Source organism: Cynocephalus volans, chromosome 7, assembly GCF_027409185.1.
Source record: "Cynocephalus volans isolate mCynVol1 chromosome 7, mCynVol1.pri, whole genome shotgun sequence".
NCBI lineage: Eukaryota > Metazoa > Chordata > Mammalia > Dermoptera > Cynocephalidae > Cynocephalus > Cynocephalus volans.
In genome coordinates, this window is record NC_084466.1 from 141,320,592 (window position 1) to 141,328,520 (window position 7,929).

Genomic DNA, 7,929 nt, shown 5'->3' on the forward strand with positions numbered 1-7,929 from the left:
CTTTGGGAGTGATTGTTTGGAGCTGTGTATGCAATAGTAATTAAGAAAAGGGGCCTCCTGGCTAGCCGACCTAATCAACTTAAATGAATCCAGAGGAACAAAGGAGTGACAGGTGTTGCAGCCAGATTACGTTTACTCCTAAAACCACAGAAGCCAGGTGTCCTACATGTATGGGTATAAATGTAAATTAAACTTATCACTTGTACTATGGCTGACATAATTCTGCATTCAAGTTCATTTGTTTTGTTTTTCTATATCCTATCCTTGAAAAGTCTAGAACATATTTTCTATACCCTGTTTCTTGAGAAGAAGGTGTGCATATTTATTCAGCAAGTGTCAGCACTCACTAGCATGCCAGGCACTGGTCTAGGTGTAGGATATATTAGTGAACGTAACAGACCATAGTTACTGTTCTCATGAAAGTTACATGCTGGTCAGGCAAGCAAATGATAATTATGCTAAGTAGGTAAATTTTCTAGTTTATTAGAGGTTGATAAATGCTATTTCCAAAAACAAACAAATAAACGAAACAAAACAAAACAAAAAAAACCCTGGCCCAGCATGTAAGGAGCTTGGAAGTTGTCATTCTGTCTTCACAACAACTAGAAAGCTAAACAACTGAGAATCAACAACTCTTCTTAGATCCATCTATCAGAGATTGGAGAGGTCACAGGGCAAATTACTGCCCCTCAACCCAAACTGGAGACAAATGGATACAGAGAATCACAACTTGCTGCATCAGAAACCCACAAGCAGAAACCTTTGTGGGAACCAGTGCCAGGTAGAAAAAAACCTGAGCTGTAATTGACAAATTTCTAGAGGCTCAATGTGGACAACTCTGGCACCTGTACACCAAACCACCACATTGTACCCCCTGAATATATTCAATCTTTCATTGACAGATATTTTAATATGAAAACAAAAGCAACAGCAATGCAGAACAGCATTCTGTTCTTCTTTACAAGGCCTGACCTCAAAAGAAACTATTTTACCAGAGCCTAACCTACTGGGGTTTTATTATAGCCTAATCAATCCAGGGAAAGGGAAATACCCAACTCCAGGTACCTCTAGCTTTTCATGTGGGAAAGGGAAAGACCCAAGGCTAGTCTTCCTGTCCCACTAAAGCAGGGGGAAACTAAGAGCCATTTGTGAAAATTATGGCCCAGGAGGACAAGCCCACTAAAAGCCTGAAACCTAATCATAGGACTATAGAATTTTTCATCTCTTCCTGCACCTGAGCATCACATCACTAAATACCTATTTTTCTCAGTTCTTTTAACCCAGCACATCATGTCTAGCTTTCAACAAAAAATTACAAGGCATGCTATGAGGGAAAAAAATCCCACAATTTGAAGAGACAGAGAAACCATCAGAATAAGACTTAGATATGGCAGAGATGCTGTAATTATCAGACCAGGAATTTAAAATAACTACAGTTAATATGCTAAGGGTTCTAATGGAATAAGTAGACAACATGCAAGAACAGGTGAGTAATATAAGCAGGGACATAGAAACTTTAAGAAAGAATCATGAAGAAATGCTAGAAATAAAAAACACAATAATGAAAAATGCCTTTAATGGGCTCATTAGTAGACTGGACACAACTGAGTAAGGAATCAGTGAGCTTAAAGATATGTGGGTACTTCAAAAAGTTCATGAAAAGATCTGTATTATCTTTTACTTCTATTTCCCATGAACTTTTTGAAGTACCCACATATGTCACTAGAAACTTCCCAAATGAAAAGCAAAGGAAAAAAAACCCCAACCAATAAAAAACCCAAAACCCAACAGAACCGAACACCTAAGAACTGTGGGACAACTACAAAAGATGTAACATATGTTTAATGAGAATACCAGAATAAAGAGAGAAAAAAAACAGAAGAAATTTTCAAGCAGAAATGATTGAGAATTTCCAAAATTAATGTCAGACACCAAACCACAGATTCAGGGAACTTAGAGAACATCAAGCAGGATAAATGCTCAAAAATCTACAACTAGACATATTATATTCAAATGGCACTTAAAGATCAAATCTTGCAAGGAGCCAGAGGAAAAAAATACCCTACTCATACTGGAGCTAGGAGAAGAATCACATCGGACTTTTTTACAGAAACCATGCAAAAAGAGTGGAACAAAATACTTAAGGTGAAGAAAGAAAAAGAAAGAAAGAGAAAGAAAGAGAAAGAAAGAAAGAAAGAAAGAAAGAAAGAAAGAAAGAAAGAAAGAAAGAAAGAAAGAAAGAAAGAAAGAAAGAAAGAAAGAAAGAAAGAAAGAAAGAAAAAGATTCTTCTTTTTTCTTTTTCTTTTCTTTGGTGGCTGGCTGGTTGGTCCAGGAATCTGAACCCTTGACCTTGGTGTTAAACAGGTGGTGCTCTAACTGACCGAGCTAACTGGATAGCCCAAATTATTCTTTAAAAGGAGAAATAAAAACTTTATTGAACAGATTAAAATTGAGAGAATTTGTCACCAATAGACCTGACTTGCAAAAAATGTTAAAAGAAGTTCTTAAGAGAGAAGAAAATGATATGGGCTAGAAACTTGAATCTACATAAAGAAAGGAACAGCATTAGTGTAAGAATAAGTAAAAGCAAAATAAAATATTTCATTTTTCTTAGTTGATCTAACAGTTTGTTCAAAATAACATCAATAGTGTATTTGGTGATTATACTATATGGCTAAGTGAAATGAATGACAGCATGTTCTAAAAGAGAAAGAAGGAATTCAAAATATTCTCTCATAAAGTATTTGTACTTCCTATGAAATCATATAACTGTTATTTGAAAGCGGACTTGGATGAGTCATAAATGTATACAGCAAACTCTAGAGCAACCACTAAAAAAAAGTAACTAAAAGAAGTAAATACACACGCAAGCATGTACACAAACGCATACATTTGCTATATTAAGAGAGGAGAGAGATGGTATTATATAAAATGCTCAATTCAAGCCACAGAACACAGAAAAAGTGTGGAAGAAAAAAATGAAAGAACAAGAGCAATGAGTAGAAACAGTAGCAAATGCAGTTGATAATAATCCAACTGTATCAAAAATCTCAACAATCTCTTGAAGTGTGAATTATCTCAATACACCAATAAAAAGACAAAGATTGTCAAAGTGACTCAAAAAATAAGACCCATTTATATTTTGCCTACAAAACATTCACTTTGAAGACACAAATAGATTAAAAGTGCAAGGGATGGAGAAACACATACCACGCTAACATTAATCAAAGTTGGAGTAGCTATATTAATCTTAGACAAAGGAGACTTCAGAGTAAGAAAAATTATCAAGGATAAAGAGGGGCATTACATAATGATAAAGAGGTCAATTCTTGAAGAAGACATAACAATTTCTAGTGTGTAGGTGCCTAACAACAGACCATTAAAATATGTAAGGCAGAAACTGATAGAACTGCAAGGATAAATAGGTCAATTCATTATTATAGTTGACAATTCAATACCTCTCTATCAGAAATGGATAGATGCAGGAGGCAGAAAGTTAGTAAGTACACAATTGAACTCAACAGCACCATCAGTCAACTGGATCTAGTTGACATTTATAGACTACTTCATCCAACAACAGCAGAATGCACATTCTTCTCAAGCTCACATGAGACATTCCATTTTATATACCAATATAGACCATATTCTGGGCCATAAAAATACACCAAGTTTAAAAGAATAGAAATCACATAAAGTATGCTATCAGACTACAATGAAATTAAACTAGAAATCAATAGCAGAAAGATAGCTGGAAAATAGTAAAATACTGAAGATTAAATAACACACTTCTAAACAACACATGTGTCAAAGAGCTTTCAAGAAAATTTTTAAAATATTTTGAACTAAATGGAAATAATAATACAACTTATCAAAATTTGTTGGGTGTAGTAAAAGTGCATAGAGGGAAATTTATAGCTCTGAATGCGTATATTAGAAAAGAAGAAAGATCTAAAATCAATAAGCTTTCACTTTAGGAAACTAGAAAAAAAGAGCAAATTAAATACAAAGTAAGCAAAGTAAAAGAAAACAGAGTAGAAACCAACGAAATTGAAAACAGGAAATCAATAGAGAAAATCAATGAAACCCAAACCTGGTTGTTTGAAAAGATTAATAAAATTGATAATCCTCTAGCCAAGCTAACTAAGAAAAAAGAAAAGAAGACACAAAATACTAATATCAGAAATAAAAGAGGGTTACTACAGTTCCCATGGACATTAAAGAGATAATAAAGGAATGCTATGAACACTATGCCTATAAATTTGATAGCCTGCACGAAATGGAACAATTCCTTGAAAGATACAATAACGTGCTAAAAGTCACACAAGAAGAAACAAACTATGTGAATAGGCCTATATCTATTAAAGAAATCAAATCAATAATAAACAACCTTCCCAAACAGAAAGCACCACACCCAGATGGGTACACTGGTGAATTCTATCAAATATGTAAGGAAAAAATTATGAGCATACTTCATAAAGTTTGTAGAAAAATACAACTAAAAGATAATACAAATCTTTCCATAAAATTTTTGAAGACCCCTCATATACTAGTTTTCTACAATGTTTTCCAGGAGATAGAAGCAGAGGACATACTTTCTCATTCTATGCGGCCAGAATTACCCTAATGACAAAACCAGACAAAGGCATTACAACAAAAGTAAATTACATACAACTTTCTCTCATAAACACTGATGCAAAAGTCCTAAGCAAAATATTAGCAAATTGAATCCAACAACGTATAAAAAGAGCTATACAAAATGACAAAGCAATATTTATTTCATATATGCAAGGCTGTTTGAGCATTAGAAAATGAATTAATGTAATTAATCACATCAACAGGCTAAGAAGAAAAACCACATGATTATATCAATAGATGCAGAAAAAGCATTTGACAAAATCTAACACCTCTTCATGATAACAACTCTCAGCAAACTAGGAATAGAGTAGAACTTCCTGAACTTCATAAAGAATATCTGCAAAAAATCTACAGTAACTTCATACTTAATGGTGAGAAACCTGAAGCTTTCTCACTAAGACCAGAAACAAGGCAAGTAAGTTCCTCCCTTATTGTTTCTTTCCAATATCATACTGGAAGTGATAGCTAATGCAATAAGACAAAGAAAGAAAATAAAAGTCATACAGATTGGGAAGGAATAAATAAAACCGTCTTTGGTTTGCAGATGACATGATTGTCTGTAGAAAACCCAAAAGAATTGATAAAAAAAAAAGCGAAAACTATAATTATTTGATTTTAGCAAGGTTGCATGATACAAGGTTCATAAACAAAAGTCAATTGCTTTCCTATATACTGGCAAAGAACAACTGGAATTTGCAATTAAAAACACAAGATCAGTTGCATTAGTACCATCCCAATGAAACACTTTGGTATGAGTCAGACAAAATATGTATAAGATTTATATGCAGAAAAATACAAATCTCTGATGAGAGAAACCAAAGAACTAAGCAAATGAAGAGATATTCCATGTTCATGGATAGGAAGACTCAATATTGTCAATATGTCAGTTTTTCACAACTTGATTTATAGATTCAACACAATCCCAATCAAAATCCCACAAAGTTATTTTGCACGTATTGACACTCTTATTCTAAAATCTATATGGAGAGGCAAAAGACCCATAATAGCCAACACAATACTGAAGGAGAAGAAAAAGTCAGAGGACTGACGCTATTGAACTTCAAGACTTACTGTGAAGCTACAGTAATCAAGACAGTGTGGTGTTGGTGAAAAAACAGACAAATAGATCAATGTAACAGTATAGAGGGTCCAAAAAGAGACCCACACAAATATAGTCAACTGATCTTTGACAAAGGAGCAAAGGCAATTCAGTGGAGTAAGGATAGTCTTTTCATCAAACAGTGCTGGAACAACTGGACATCTGTGTGCAAAAAAATAAATGTAGACCTTAAACTTTTCACATAAATTAACTCAAAATGGACCACATGCCTAAATGTAAAATGCAAAATTATAAAGAAGTTAACATAGGACAAAGTCTAGATGGCTTTGGGTCTGGCAATGACCTTTTAGATATAATACCAAAGGCACCATCCACGAAAGAAATGATTGAGTAATTGGATTTCATTAAATTTAAAATTTTCTGCTCTGAAAAAGATACTATCAAGAGAATGAGAAGACAAACCACATACTGGGAGGAAATATTTGCAAAAGACATATCTGATAAAAGACTCATTCAAAATATACAAAGAACTCTTAAAACACAACATAAGAAAAGGAAAAACTTGATTTTAAAATTGGCAAAAGATCCTAACAGACACCTCACCAAGAAGATATATTGGTGGTAAATAAGCTTATGAAAAGATGATCAACATCATCCATCATTAGGGAATTGCAAATTAAAATAACAATGAGATACCACTGCACACCTGTTACAGTGGCTAAGATCCAAAACACTGATGACCTCAAATGCTGGTGAGAATGTAGAGCAACAGGAAGTCTCATTCATTGCTCATGGAAATGCAAAATGGTACAGCCACTTTGAAAGGTAATTTGGCAGTTTCTTACAAAACTGCACATATTCATATCATACAACCATGCTCTACCCAAATGAGCTGAAAACTAATATTCACAAAGAAACCTGAACTTGGATGCTCATAGAAGCTTTATTCATAATTGCCTAACTTGCAAGCAACCAAGATGTTTTTCATTAGGTGAACAGATAAACTCATTGTGGTACAACCATATAATGGAATATTTATTCTGCACTAAAAATAAATGAGCTACACAGGGAGAAGTGGCAAACACTGTCAGTGCTCTGTCCTTTACCATTTCATGAACATGGGCTGCCTGTCATGGTGACAGAGAACCTGAAGGGTCTGGGAAATCAATCGATCAATCAATCAGCAAGCAAGCAAGCAATCAAGCCACAAAACGACACAGGGCAACTTTTAATGCTTATCACTAAGAGAAGAAGCCAATTTGAAAGGGCTACGTGCTGTATGATTCCAATTATGTGACGTTTTGGAAAAGGCAATTCTATGGAGACAGTAAAGAGATCAGCAGTTGCCAAGAGTTTGGGGTGTTGGTCCGACCCCATGGCTCACTCGGGAGAGTGCAGTGCTGGGAGCACAGCGGCGCTCTCGCCGCGGGTTCGGATCCTATATAGGGATGGCTGGTGCGCTCACTGGCTGAGTGCGGTGGGGGTGATGCCAAGCCAAAGGTTGCCATTCCCTTACCGGTCACAAAAAAAGACCAAAAAAAAAAAAAAAAAAAGTTTGGGGTGTTTGAGGGATGAATAAGTGGAGAACAGAGAGTTTTTAGAGTGGTAAAGCTATTCTGTATGATACTACGATGTCAGATACATGCCACTATACATTTGACAAAACCCATAGAATGTACAACACTAAGAGTGAACCCTAAGGTAAACTGTGAGCTTTGGGTCATAATGATGTGTCATTATTGGTTCATCAATTGTAGCAAATGTAGCACTCTGGTGCAGGATGTGGAGAGTCAGGGTGGCTGTGGGTGTGCTGGGGAGGGGCGTATGGGAACTCTGTACTTTTTGCTTAATTTTGCTGTGAACCTAAAGCTGCTCTAAAAAATAAAGTCTACTAAAGAAGCAGCAGAAGATGTTGCAATTTAAAATAGGGTGGTTTGGGTAATCATGTCTAAGAAGGTGCCATTTGACCCAGGTCTTAGAGAAAATGAAGTTTAGCTATATCTAGGGAAAGGGCATTTCAGGTAGGATAGCCAATGTTGAGGAAAAATGAGGCCCGTGTGGCTAGAGCTGAGGGTGTAAGTTGGTAAAGAGCAGATGGTAAAGTCAGAGGGATGAGGGCGGGGGGGAGGAGCAGACCGTGAGAACTTGTGAGTCATTTTAAGAACTTTACTTTTTATTGTGAATGAAATTTACAGCTTTTAAAATGTGGCTGTACCACTACTTGCTGTGTGAC